This window comes from Lycium barbarum, chromosome 1 (genome assembly GCF_019175385.1).
Source record: "Lycium barbarum isolate Lr01 chromosome 1, ASM1917538v2, whole genome shotgun sequence".
In the NCBI taxonomy this organism is placed as follows: Eukaryota; Viridiplantae; Streptophyta; class Magnoliopsida; order Solanales; family Solanaceae; genus Lycium; species Lycium barbarum.
Genome location: NC_083337.1, coordinates 1,623,553 through 1,636,724, shown reverse-complemented (window position 1 = coordinate 1,636,724; position 13,172 = coordinate 1,623,553).

Below are 13,172 nucleotides of genomic sequence, written 5' to 3'. Positions count from 1 at the left end.
TACCTAAAAATCGAAAACCAAATTACCGAATCGAAGATCGTACTGTGCCCGCCCCTACATGGAAGGGCAAAATTTCTTTCTTTAGAAACACTGTGGGCCCACAACTACGAAAATAGTCAAATCTGTCCATATACTATCCAAAATACATTATTATTGTCGTCCATTAGACTTTTGGTCTCGCTAAGAAAAAGTCTTATGTTGACGTTGACTCCTAACAAAGTAATTTTAGATCATAAGAAAAATTGAGTCTCTAAATTTGGATATTTGTTCTTGAAGAATTTGAACTTGTGAAGTCCATCTATTTCATGTTGAAGTTGTTGAAAATATAAGGCGGACCCTTATAATATCATAGGACACAAAGAGGATGGAAGAGGGAGATAGACATTATGCTCACTTCATATCATTATAAAACTCAACTCTTACACAGTATCACTACAAATGATGCTTTAGGTGTCAAGAGACACTTCTAGACTCATACTTAATAAATGAATTCACACTCTCACTATGAACTTGACCTTCGTGAAAACACAACAATGTACCTAGATAATACAAAAGACAATGAACTTAGGTAACATAAAATTCATGCACCTTGGTATCTTAAAAGTCATTTGAATCTAGACACTTAAACATTTAAGGTTACTATTTTCAACATCACCGTTTCAACTTAAATGTCTTTTTCATATTCTTCAATCATTCTTGACAATTTCAACATCCTCTTTGTATACGCATCCACATCTATTGGCATTTCATTCTCCATCACCTTCTAACTTTTGGCTGTAGCAAATACAAACTCACGGAAGACTTCTCTTGTCTTATCTTCCTAACTTGTGAAGTTCTTCAAGATTGGCACTTTTTCAACTGGTTGTTCTTCTCTTCACAAACCCGAAGAATTCACTCTTCTTTTGCAAATAACCGGCCTCTCAACAGGTCATCAATCAAACCTGGAGACACACCTTCAATGGAGATTGCCAAAATTTCACCTTTACACCTTCCAGGATCGAACCAATGCTCTGATACCACTTGTTGAAAATATAAGGCGGGCTCTTGATAATATCATAGGACACAAAGAGGATGAAAGAGGGAGATAGACATTATGCTCACTTGCATTAATGACACAAACTAACACTAGATTGTTTGCCATGGGGAAGGGTATATGAACGGACGACAGTGTCATGAAAGAAAAAAATTGAGCATTTTGGATAGTAATATGGGCAAATTTGGACTTTTTATTAATTAATTAAGGAACCACTTTAATTCTCTTTGGATTGACAATCGAAATAGTGTGGGATTCACAAGAACAACCATATGATTATAACAATAACGAGCTAGATAATATACGTTAATTTGACTTAAATCTATAAACAAGACAAGCAAACTTATTTTTGAAATTGCAATATTGTTTGGGTAGTTCGAACTTCAGACATTTTTGTCCGAAATTGAGTTTGACAGTACCCAACTTTAGACCTGTAAATCTAAAGTTTGAACTAAATTTTATTTCTATATAAAATATATTCACTACAATAAGTATCACCAGTATATGTTCCAGATTTTCTTTTTTAACTTTTGTTTCTAACTTCCGAAAGAAAAACAAGAGAATCGGAAAAAACACTAAGAAAAACTTTAACAGATAACATGAAAGACGTAGACAGAAAAAGAGAACACAAAACCAAAACTATAAAAGATTACTGTTTTCTTCAAATTCGCGACACTGAGAATATCAAATCAGATGGAAATGTGGCGCAATGGATAGGTTGCTTCTTCCTTAATTAAAGGTTTTAGGTTCGAGTCCTGAGTATGAAAAAATCCTTGGTAGGGAGTGCTATAGGCCCTACGTGGCACGAATGAGCTCCAATTATTGCAGATACCAGACACCGAATGAGAAAGAAAAAAGACATACGGAAGCAGACGAGCTAGTTTGCCACTATTACGTACATCAACTAAAGAAAGTGAAAAGGAATATTTTGTCTCAAGTTTATAAGTTCAATAATTTTAAATAATTAAATATGACTTGCCAACATCTTTCACTTAGACACTTCAACTTAGGGATGTTCCTATTGGCTCCTTACACTACCCAAATTTTATACCAATTAGACACTTTTTTCACAATCAGCTCAACATATAAAGAGTGTGCAATATACTTGCCGATGACGTGGCAAAAGGACGAATTGAATTAAAACACGTGGCATTTTTGTATAAAATAAAATAAATGAATTTTAAGTTTAACAAGACACAACTTTCAGAACAAGGTTTAGTTGAAGTGTCTACGTGAAAAATATTGTCGTCTCCCGATGGGTCCAGCCTAAAATAGTAGGATGGAAATTTATCATTCCAATTAATTATGACGGAGCGAAGTGGAAATATCCAATAGAAATCTGATGTGTAGAATGAGATGTGAAATGTGAATCCACAAAGGTTGAAGGTTCCTGCTTTCCAACAGCAACCGTTTTTCGTTACGTAGTATAGTTAAGATATACGTAAACATTAGGGATTAGAGAGTCCTTTTTTTTTTTTTTTAATCCTTTTTTCCTTTTTCTTGTACCTCTTTTAGACGTGGCAAAGTCATATTTGTAACTTGTAAGAAACTCCTAGTCTTTAGCAAGAAAACATTCCTCTGGCTGTTGGTGGTCAATAAAGTGTCTCCATCAACAATTTGTGGAATACGAAGACTCAAAAGGAAAAGGAAAAAAAAAAAAAAAAAAAAAGAGCATGGTGTCACCAATTGCCAAGTACGTTATCTAAAAATTTACTAGCAAACGATATTTATACGAAGCCCATAAATATATGATATTTGCTTTTCATATACATATTTATTGATATTATCCGATCCAGGTTCAGTAATATATATTGTGAAATTGTTCAATAAGTGGAAGGCTCAAATTAATGATTAGATGTGTGGTAGCAAAATTGGTAGAAGAATGAAGATTGTAAGGATAAAAATATCAACTGCAATGTATATATAAAATAAAAGAAGCTTGTTTTGCACAACTTTTAGAAGAGATGAGAAGAAATCCGATTAAATTTTTGGAAGTATTTGAATTTTAGTCATTCTTGGCGTACTTCATACATATTTGCTACTCTTAAATAGCAAAATCAAACATTAATAACACACAAGGGTTCCATTTGAAGCACCAGAACTTTAAAAAAAAATTGTAAACTTTGAAGACTTGACTTACTCTACTAACACTCAGAGCTTAACTTTGAACTAGGCGGGATCGTTTGACTTATATATGCAGAAGGTCATAAAATAGGAACCGGAGGGGTAGGGAAAGTCACACAAATACAACTTTTTCAAATGGTAATTAAAAAGATTATAACTGCTTTGAAAAAATTAGATAAATACAATTTATTCAAAATTTTAACTTCTTAATTACAAAAATACAACTTTTTATATTCCTAAAATATCAATAAAACCTAATTTTAGGAATTAATACCATTAATGCATATCCACTTTTTACTTTCTCTTTCTTTCAAAATCATTAGAATATAATTTTCCAAATAAACATAACAAAATCAACTTCAAATACCATATTCTATACCGTTTTAAAATGACTTTTTTTTTCTTTCACTTCCTCCTTTTTATTCTTCTTTTTTAAATTTCACTTGATGATGATTCAATTATTTTTTTGTGACTAAAAGAAATTATTTGAATATATTAATATTAAGAAAAGCAGATGAAAAGATATGATATATGGAAAATATGGTATAATAAATGTACATGAAAATATACCTTAGAAAGTATATGGTATATTCAAACTGGCATATTAAACTGAAAAGATGATAGCAAAATGTTTGTGAATATAATAGTAGAAATTAGTATATTTAAGTTTGTATATTATATATAATATAATAATATTATTCGTGTATATAATATATAATATTACGATATACCTAATATATGAATATATTACTCTATGTGCGAACCAATTGTACTCTACAATAACATATAAAGTATACAATATACAATATATAGATAGAATAATATAATTACTTATGGATTACCACTAAAATAGGATCTTAATTAATAATTGACACCACATCCCATTAAACTTGGCTTCCTTTCTGCCATCATATATTTACTATTCAATTTTTTTCCCTCTCTTCCATGAAATAGGAAAATTAAATCAATTAAATTTATATTTGTATATATTTAATATAATAAATAATATATGCCTAATATATACAATAATGTATGTGGTCCAAGATATATATATATATATATATATATATATATATATATATATATATATATATATATGTGTGTGTGTGTGTGTGTGTGTGTGTGTGTGTGTGTGTGTGTGTGTGTGTGTGTGTATTAAGAAATTATTTTATATATAGTATATACTAGTTAATATACATAAAAATAATATTATATATAGTATATAATAGTGAAATAAACGTATATATAAGTACAAGAATATATATACTAGTTCAAGGAATTGTATAATATATATCATATAAACAGTAGTATACTATTTTATGGATTAATGCTAGCTAGGGGTGGGCACAGTTTGGGCCAACCCGAAATTCAAACCGAAATCCGAACTTTTTAAATATTTGGTTTGGATATTTGGATTATGGATTGGATTTCGGATTTTATTTTTAAAATTTATGAATTTCGGATTGGATATGGATTTGGTACTACGGATTTTTGGATATCCGAAAATCCGAAATTTTCATACCTTATATCTAGCCCTACCTATATTATATGTGCCCAGTACTAATACGTCTAGTTTCTAAAGATCCAATAAATTAGTACCTAAGGCCTTACCTATTAAACTATTAAGTTCAATTTACAATTCTGTACTAAATCAAATATAATATAGGGTTTTCTTACTTCTCAAGTCTCAAAAGTCTCACGTTAGTGTCACCCACGGCAGAGTTCGTTGTTATTTTTCCAGATGACTACTTAGATTTTATTTTGTTCATTTCCACTTTTCCAGAATGTTTTTATTTAGTATGGATTTACTATGTTGGACATGACTTGGATTTGTTAATCCTAATTTGAACTGAAAGGCTTTTTTTTACTGAGCAATTAAGATTTAGATTTACCCCTATGGAACTAGCACATGAATTTCGTTCCTAATAAATTTGCCTCAAGTCTCAAGAGTCAAATCCGAAAATTCGAAATATCCAAACCGAATAATCCGAATCCGAACTTAAAATATCCAATCCAATCTGAACTTATTTGGATTGGATTTGGATTGTAATTTCTTCAATCTGAAAACCGAATATCCAAACTGAAAATTTCATATACAATCTGATGGCCCGAACGCCCACCCCTAATGCTAGCTGAGTTTATTGGGATGATTAGAAAAGTAATTAATGTGTTTTGATATGTATTTAATTTGGTTATCACTAATATAGAAAACTCTTTATTATTAGCCTTTTATTCATAGCAACGTTTTTTATTTATGGTATAAAATTATACATATACCCCAAATATAGAGTACATCTTGTAGACTGTGTAATTTAGTTAATCGTTGTAGATTATGAAATATTTTACTTATTTACTTGTATTTATGTAACTTCCCCCTTTGATTTAGGGGTCTTAAGTTAAGCTTGGAAGTCCCGTAGACACATAAATTTTATTGGATTAAATTCATACAAAATTTGTATTTAATCCATATTTATTTGGGTTGAACAATTAATTTGGGCTGCACAATAAGTCCATTTAATTAAATTCAAGTCTAAGGTCCATTTCATCTTGAGGCCCAAAACTCATGCCACATGTCAAGTGACATGGCATCCCAATCAAATTCAAGATCAACAAGATGATGCCACGTGCTCAAATGATGTGGTGATTCCGATCAAATACAAGAACTAATAAAAAATCGCCAAGTGTCCAAAATGACATGTCTTGGCCAATCACAAGCAACCTTATCACATAGCATTGTGATAAGCTTGATGATTTACATCAACCAATCAGAATGAGGCAAAAGAGTTCATCTAAACTTGGGTTACCTACAACTATAAATAGGGGGTTTACATAACTTTCTGAGGACATTCAGCAAGCACTAGAGAAAGCAGCTACATCGACTACATAGTCCTAGAGTGTTCGACGGAGTTCTTCCCGGAGATCAACCAAACAACGAAGTACTGCTCGACATTACTAGGGATTGAAATACATCTCTAGAAGATATCATCCTGCAATTCGAGAAATACGCTACCGAAGGCCCTCGAATCACGGAGACGTTTAAGAGAGAAGAATCAAGAGAACAACAAAATTGTACTCACAAGATGCATAAATAAAATTACATTTTTCTTTTATTTTTTATTGCAGTTAATTTTCGGCACTTGAAAATTTGTTGCAAACAGTTCCCAACTTCATATCCGTATGTCGGGATTATCAACGTCGTCCCGTACATCTGAAGTTGATTCTGATGGCTAATGCAGCTAAACATTAAATACTTTGTAATTTTTGGTTCTTCTTTAAACAGTGATGCTCAAAAGCAGTTATTCGTACACTTTTCCCATTGAGATTTGGGGGTCAAGTGCATGTATAGCCGATTCTGAACCCCCATTTAAGCTATAACCGAAGTTTATAAATTTTAATAAGTTTAGTACAATCAACTTCCTACATACGCGATCAAAGTTGCAAAATCCGCGTCTGAAATTGTAAAATTTTCCTGAAGTTTGACATATTTCTGGTGTAAGTAAGCTTCCGACATACGCGTCAAAAGTTTGATTTGTCAAAGCCAAACTGCGGACACATGCGTCAGAAGTTTGGCTATCTAAAGCCAAACTTCTAACATTTATGCTTAAAGTTCAAACATTTATACCTAAACAGTAGAGGTTTCGAAAATTACACCTTTTATCTTCTCAAATCAATGTGTAACAGTAATTTTTATATCGACCAATGCTAAACCACCAATGAATGAAATTAAATGTTAATTTTCTCCTTTGGTAAAAATAGCTTCAGTTTCATCAAAATCAATGTAATAAACAAAAAATTGTACAATGTTATAAATACACCGTATTATGGATGTTCATTCAAATATACAGTCAACTGGATAAGCTTATAATCAAGCAGACAACTTGTGAGTAGCTCAAGCAGGTAGCTTGCAAATAGCTCAAGCAGGCAGCTTGCCAGCAGCTTCTGAAAAGCCTCACGCAGCTTCCTGAAAAGTCTCGCAGCAGCTTCCTTTCTTCTATAAAAAGGAATTCAATTCAGTTCATTTACATATCAATTGAAAGAGCAATAAAATCTCTCTCTCCCTCAGCTTTTTTGGCTATATTTTTTGTTGTCGTGTTCTTTTAATAGTATTTCATAATACATTATCAGCACGAGACTTGGCCATTTTAAGTTTGATTTCTATTTTAATTACAATTCTTGGAGTTACAAGAGTGCAATATAAGTATTCTATTTGGTAATCCTTCACTGTGTTAAAATCATATTTATGGTATCTGTTTTAATCCCTCCCATTTTTGGGTACTTGAAGGGGCCACATGTTGTATACCTTACTCGAGAAGGGAGAAGGTTTGGATTTGCACTATCAATATGCTTTTGTGGTGCTATGGATTAATAGGCCGAGCAATTCCTTGTGGACAATTGACTTGGGTATTACCTTTCTTTATTAACTCATTTACTGTGTATCATTTAAATTCATCTTTATTAGGCAAAATCTCGTCTTGGGTGCTTGATGGTAAAATTTATCTTGATGTGATGAGTCTGGCAGACACTATCAAAGATTAAAAAAAAACATGAAATCAATACTGTGCCAAAGTAATGATATTCCTACGCTTTTTGATGAAGGAATGAAATGGAAATATTTCACTGTTAAAGATCCTCTTATGTTGTGGAATAATTTGAAAGATAGATATGACTACTACAAGATTGTCATTCTTCCACAAACACATTTTGATCGGATATGAGGGAACCCAATTGGTTCTGGACCATTTATGCTTCAAAGTTGTTCCTAAAGAACAATATTGTTAAGAGGGATTATGATGTTAATTTCATATCCCTTAATGGCTAAATGAGAGTCTGCAAGAGATATATGATCACCAGAAGTGACAATATTTTTTATGCATTGTTGTGGCTACAAGTAAAGATGTGTTAGAGAAGAATTCTATATCATATGTATGCCTCAATTTGCTGCTGAAGTAGCAATATCTCAAAAAGAGTTTCTAAGTTATCACGATTTGATATGCTTAAGGCAGATGATTGTGTTCCATTCCTGATGAATGAGAACTTTTGATAAAAGCTATAAATATAGATCCATTACCTGAAGTGAATGTGATAATATTTAGTAAAGCTTATCAATACAGATATGCACTTGGTTGTGAAGATTTCATGACCCACCTCTCGAAGAGGTAGAATATTTGAGAAGAAATATTCTAAATATTTTATGTTTTACTCCTAAAGTATTAAGGTTGTGAAATTTACTCCTGAAGTAGTAAACACTCTGCATTTCACTCCAGAAGTAGTAAAATGCTGCAACTTACTCTCGAAGTAGTAAGACTCTGTATTCTACTCCGAAGTAGTAGAACTCTAGAAATCTAGTTCTGAAGTAGCAGATATCCGAAATTGAAGTATCTTGAAGAGGTTACATATGATAGCACCATTTATCCTAGACCGTAATTGTTACAATCGGAATATAAATTGTAGTAAACCTAAAGTTTACTAGCAAATGGTTATGATCATATTGAGACTACAAATGATTGGAAGATTGAATATCTTCATGTTATTACAGGTTGGAAACACGTGTGTGAGACGTTACCCAAGCATGATGGGATCACATATCACAATAAACTAGAAGTTTAATTATGCCATAAAATCTCATGCAATAGTAAACCAGAAGTTTACTAAAACAAATAACACTCGTCATGATTACCTTGAAGTTTACTAGTACAGATAATTTTATCAGTTTACATGACCGTTTTGGTCGTCCTGATTCAAATCTGATGTGCTACTTGAGTATTTGGAATATATTGAAAAACTGGAAGATTCTTCAATATTTATTTTCAGTTACTTGTTCTCATGATATGTGATTACACCAGCTAATGTTGGGACTGAATCTCCTAAATTTTGGAAAATATAAAAGGTGAACATGGGCCCGTTCACCTGCAATGTGATGTTTTAAATAGATGCATCGATGAGACGGTCACATGTACGTTTATGTCAACTGGTAGTTTGACATTTACGAAGTTGCTTGCTCTAAATAATGGAGTTGGAAGCATAATTTTCCAAATATCTAATCAAGACAATTCATCTTGATAATGCTGGTTTATATCTAAGCTGGTTTGACATTGGATGCCTCCATAATATAGCTAAACCATTGCTTATGAGAACAGAGCTTCAAATGTTGGTCTGAGATATGATATGTTGCATACAACAACACTTATATGTTTCAGACCAATAAATTATGATAAATTTTTCCCTCATAATTGATTCAGGGTCAGGAACTAGAGATTTCCATCTTATAGCTTTTGATGTGCGGTAAATGATTAATGGATATACCAAGATACACACAGATGGATTTTCCCAAAGAAAATGAGGATATGTGTTAGTTTTTCTAGCATAAGGGGGATAGATTATGCAACTAAGAAATATGTTGTAAATTATCATCAGTATGATCCTCAGATAATTCAAGTCAAATGCTAGAAGCATTTGCTGACCCAACTATTTCATATTTCATCTGCAAAATGCTCCTAATGTTCCTAAAGGACAAAGTCTGCAGCGTGCATGGAGCATGATAGACCAATCGGTTCCAAATTTAATAATCCTTGAAAAAAGGGAGGAGCAAATGATCATAATAAGGAGGCAATATGCTCTTGAAGAGCCTACAACATAACACTTCATTAAACCTTATGGGATGTTTAGGTACCTGAAAATAATGTAGTGATGAGATCTCAGTAAGTTATGTCGAATTGAGAACCGATACAAAATGATATCTCATCGACGATATTTTTGATACAATATGGCACATTATTGTATAAGATTGTGAGGATCTGAGTTCTACGTCTCTTAAAGCATGCTGACGTAGAAATAATTACCAAGTGATATGAGGTATCTTGGTAAGCGTAAAGCTTTATTGAACCTGCAGTCCAGACATTACAAGTTCTTGGGGAACTTGTTTATAATCCTTATATGTATTAAATCAGGTAAGGTGAATATGATTTAATCACCTTAGTGATTATTCATTGACGAAGGGAACAAAGATTATCCTGTTTACCCTTATCTCTTTATGATAATCAGAATCTTTTATATTGTTGCGCAAGTTGATGACTTGAATATTATTGGAGCTTTTGAAGAGTTTCCAAAAGCAGTAGATTATCTGCTAAAAAGAGTTGAAATGAGAAATTAGATTGGTCCTGAAGTACCATATATTTGTGCAATTGTTGCATTTATCTATCTTGTTGTAACTATAAGCATGATAGAATCTCTCTCTTATATAAAGATGTTGAAATAAAATCAATTGCATATTACCAATGAAAGCCCTGACCTGAATGTGTTTATCCTAACAAATGTTGTCAAGTGTTTTGGATATACAGGACATTCACCTGATTGACATAAGAGTTCGATCCAGACATGTTATCTATTGCCATGAAGGATTATTGTCATACCATGTTATTTTACTAACAATTAAATCATAAAAAGATAACAAAAGTTTATAAAACGAGTCAAGAATTTACTTGGCGTGATTGCGACAATATTATATAGCGATGAAGAAACTCTATCTAAGAAATGAAGATGCAAATGATCAACCAGTTCGTCAAATGATCATTTGACAGATCTGATCACAAAGACTCTGCCAACCTCAAGATATGATAAGTTGGTATACAAGATCGGAGTACATCATCTTCAAGAAGTATGTGATACTTTGATCAAGGGGAGTAATATACGCGCTATACTCTTTTTTCCTTAACCAAGGTTTTGTCCCATTTGGATTTTCCTGGTAAGGTTTTTAATGAGGCAACTAACAATGCGTACTACTAGATATGTGTAATCTTTTTCCTTCACTATGATTTTTTCCCACCGGGTTTTTCCTATTAAAGTTTAACGAGGCACATTATCTACTAATGAACATCCAAAGGGGAGTGTTATAAATACACCATTTTATGAATGTCCATTCTAATACACAATCAACTGAATAAGCTTACAATCAAGCAGACAGCTTACGAGTAGCTCAAACAGGTAAATTGCAAGTAGGTCAAGCAGGCAGCTTGCCAGCAGCTCCTTTCTTCTAGGAAGTCAATTCAGTTCATTTACCTATCAATTGAAAGAACAGTAAAATATCTCCCTTCCCTAACTTCTTTGGCTATATCTTTTGTTGACATGTACTTTTAATATTATTTCATAACATACAATAATTAAGAAGAAAAATTGTTGCAATATGGCTATAACTTAAATGCAATTTAAATAGCAGGATACAAAGTGGCTACAGGCGAAATTTTCCAAAACATTGGGAAGAGAAGTGGGTCATTTGGCTATTTTTTTTTTTGCGTGGATTGTTCTTTTGGAGTGGTCTTTAATTTTTGGCCCTCAAATTGATGGTATTTAATATTTGTTCTTCGCTTAACACCTAGAGGTCATGGGTTCGAATCCAGGCTCAGTAAGAAAAAAAAAATTACAAGCCATAAGTTGGGATTCGTAAGACAGAAATTGGGATTCACAAGGCATAAGTTGGACCCAACTTATGTTTTAAGCCAGAAGTTGGACCACAACTTATGCTTTAAGACAAACCTCAGCCTTAAGGCCTAAATTTTGCTAAGGCAGAGGTTTGCAAAATTTCAGTAATTTTTTTGGGAAACTTACATAAACAGCTACCTTTTAACAGCTTCTAACAATTTATAGCTACTTTTTCTATATTTACAAATCGTAGCTAGTTTTTGTTGTATTTCTATTGTATTTCGCGTTTTTGAAATACAGGGAAATACACGGAAATACAAAATCCGGCTGAGTTCTCATTTTTGAAATACACTGAAATACAAAATCTGGCAGAGTCAAAATAGGCTGTATTTATGGAATAGATTCTCTTCTTTCATTTTAAATGGTAAGTCAAATTAAATCAACCATGTATCACGCATAACTGTTGAAGTTTCATAACAACCCACGTTTCTCTCTCCAAATTACTCCATTCCAAACTTTTAGAAATGCTTCCAAATACAGAAAAATATACACTGGAATACAATAAAATATGGTTGATTGTTTAAGAAATATAAAATTGTAGTATGCGTATATACAATGAAATATATCAGAAAATTGTTTCATAAATTAGAAATACATTGAAATACAACGAAATATACTGAAATAGTACACTGAAATATACCTGAAACTTTTTATCAAACACTTGGTGAGCATGAAGCTCCACAATTCTCATCGGAGGTGGAGTATGCGTTGAACCACTGCTGCCGCCGCGGAGAAGAAGTGGCAGTGTCGGAAAAGTAAAGAACAAACCAAAACGTCACTCCTTTTCTTCAGAGATTTGTAAATCAGAGAAACTTAGAGGGTCTCAAAGGAATCTGATTTATAGCAACATCAACAGTGAAGAGTTGCCTCGATAACTAAATCGAGAATTGATGCTGATTTGAAGCTACCTGGCACTTCAAGTAACGTTTTTTTAGAGAATGAATTACATATTCCTCTATCTAGATTAACTATTTGCAAACAGATTCTTCTTTCGTATTGTCCACTTGCTAACTATAGGAGAATGTTTTGTTATCAGCACTTCCTTGACTGAGAATCAAGAAATAAAGACAGGGTGGGAAGACGACATTGCAAAGATTGCTACAAACATAATTGAAGAACAAAGATCTCACAGATCGAGGGCGGCATTTGGAGGGTCCAGGCAAGGGAAGTAGATCCCACAGATCTGGGGGCAGGAGAGGGAACGGAGAGAGAGAGAGAGAAGGGTGAGGGAGAAATAGATTTGAGAGGTGAGAGAAAATCAATTTAAAAGAGAAACTTGTGAAATACAGAACACTAGTTATGATGTGTAATTTAAGAAAATATTTTAGTTATGAACAATAAATAAATAAAAGATAGTTACTATTCATAAATAGGTCTTAGAAATAGCTATGACAAGTAAATTTTTTAATTTTTTTTCGCTTAAGGCAGAGCTTAAAACCCAACTTATGCCTTGTGAATTTTTTTAATTTTTAACCAAAAACACAAAGGACTAAAGTTAAAGGCCACTAATTTGAGGGACAAAAGTTAAAAGACCACCGTG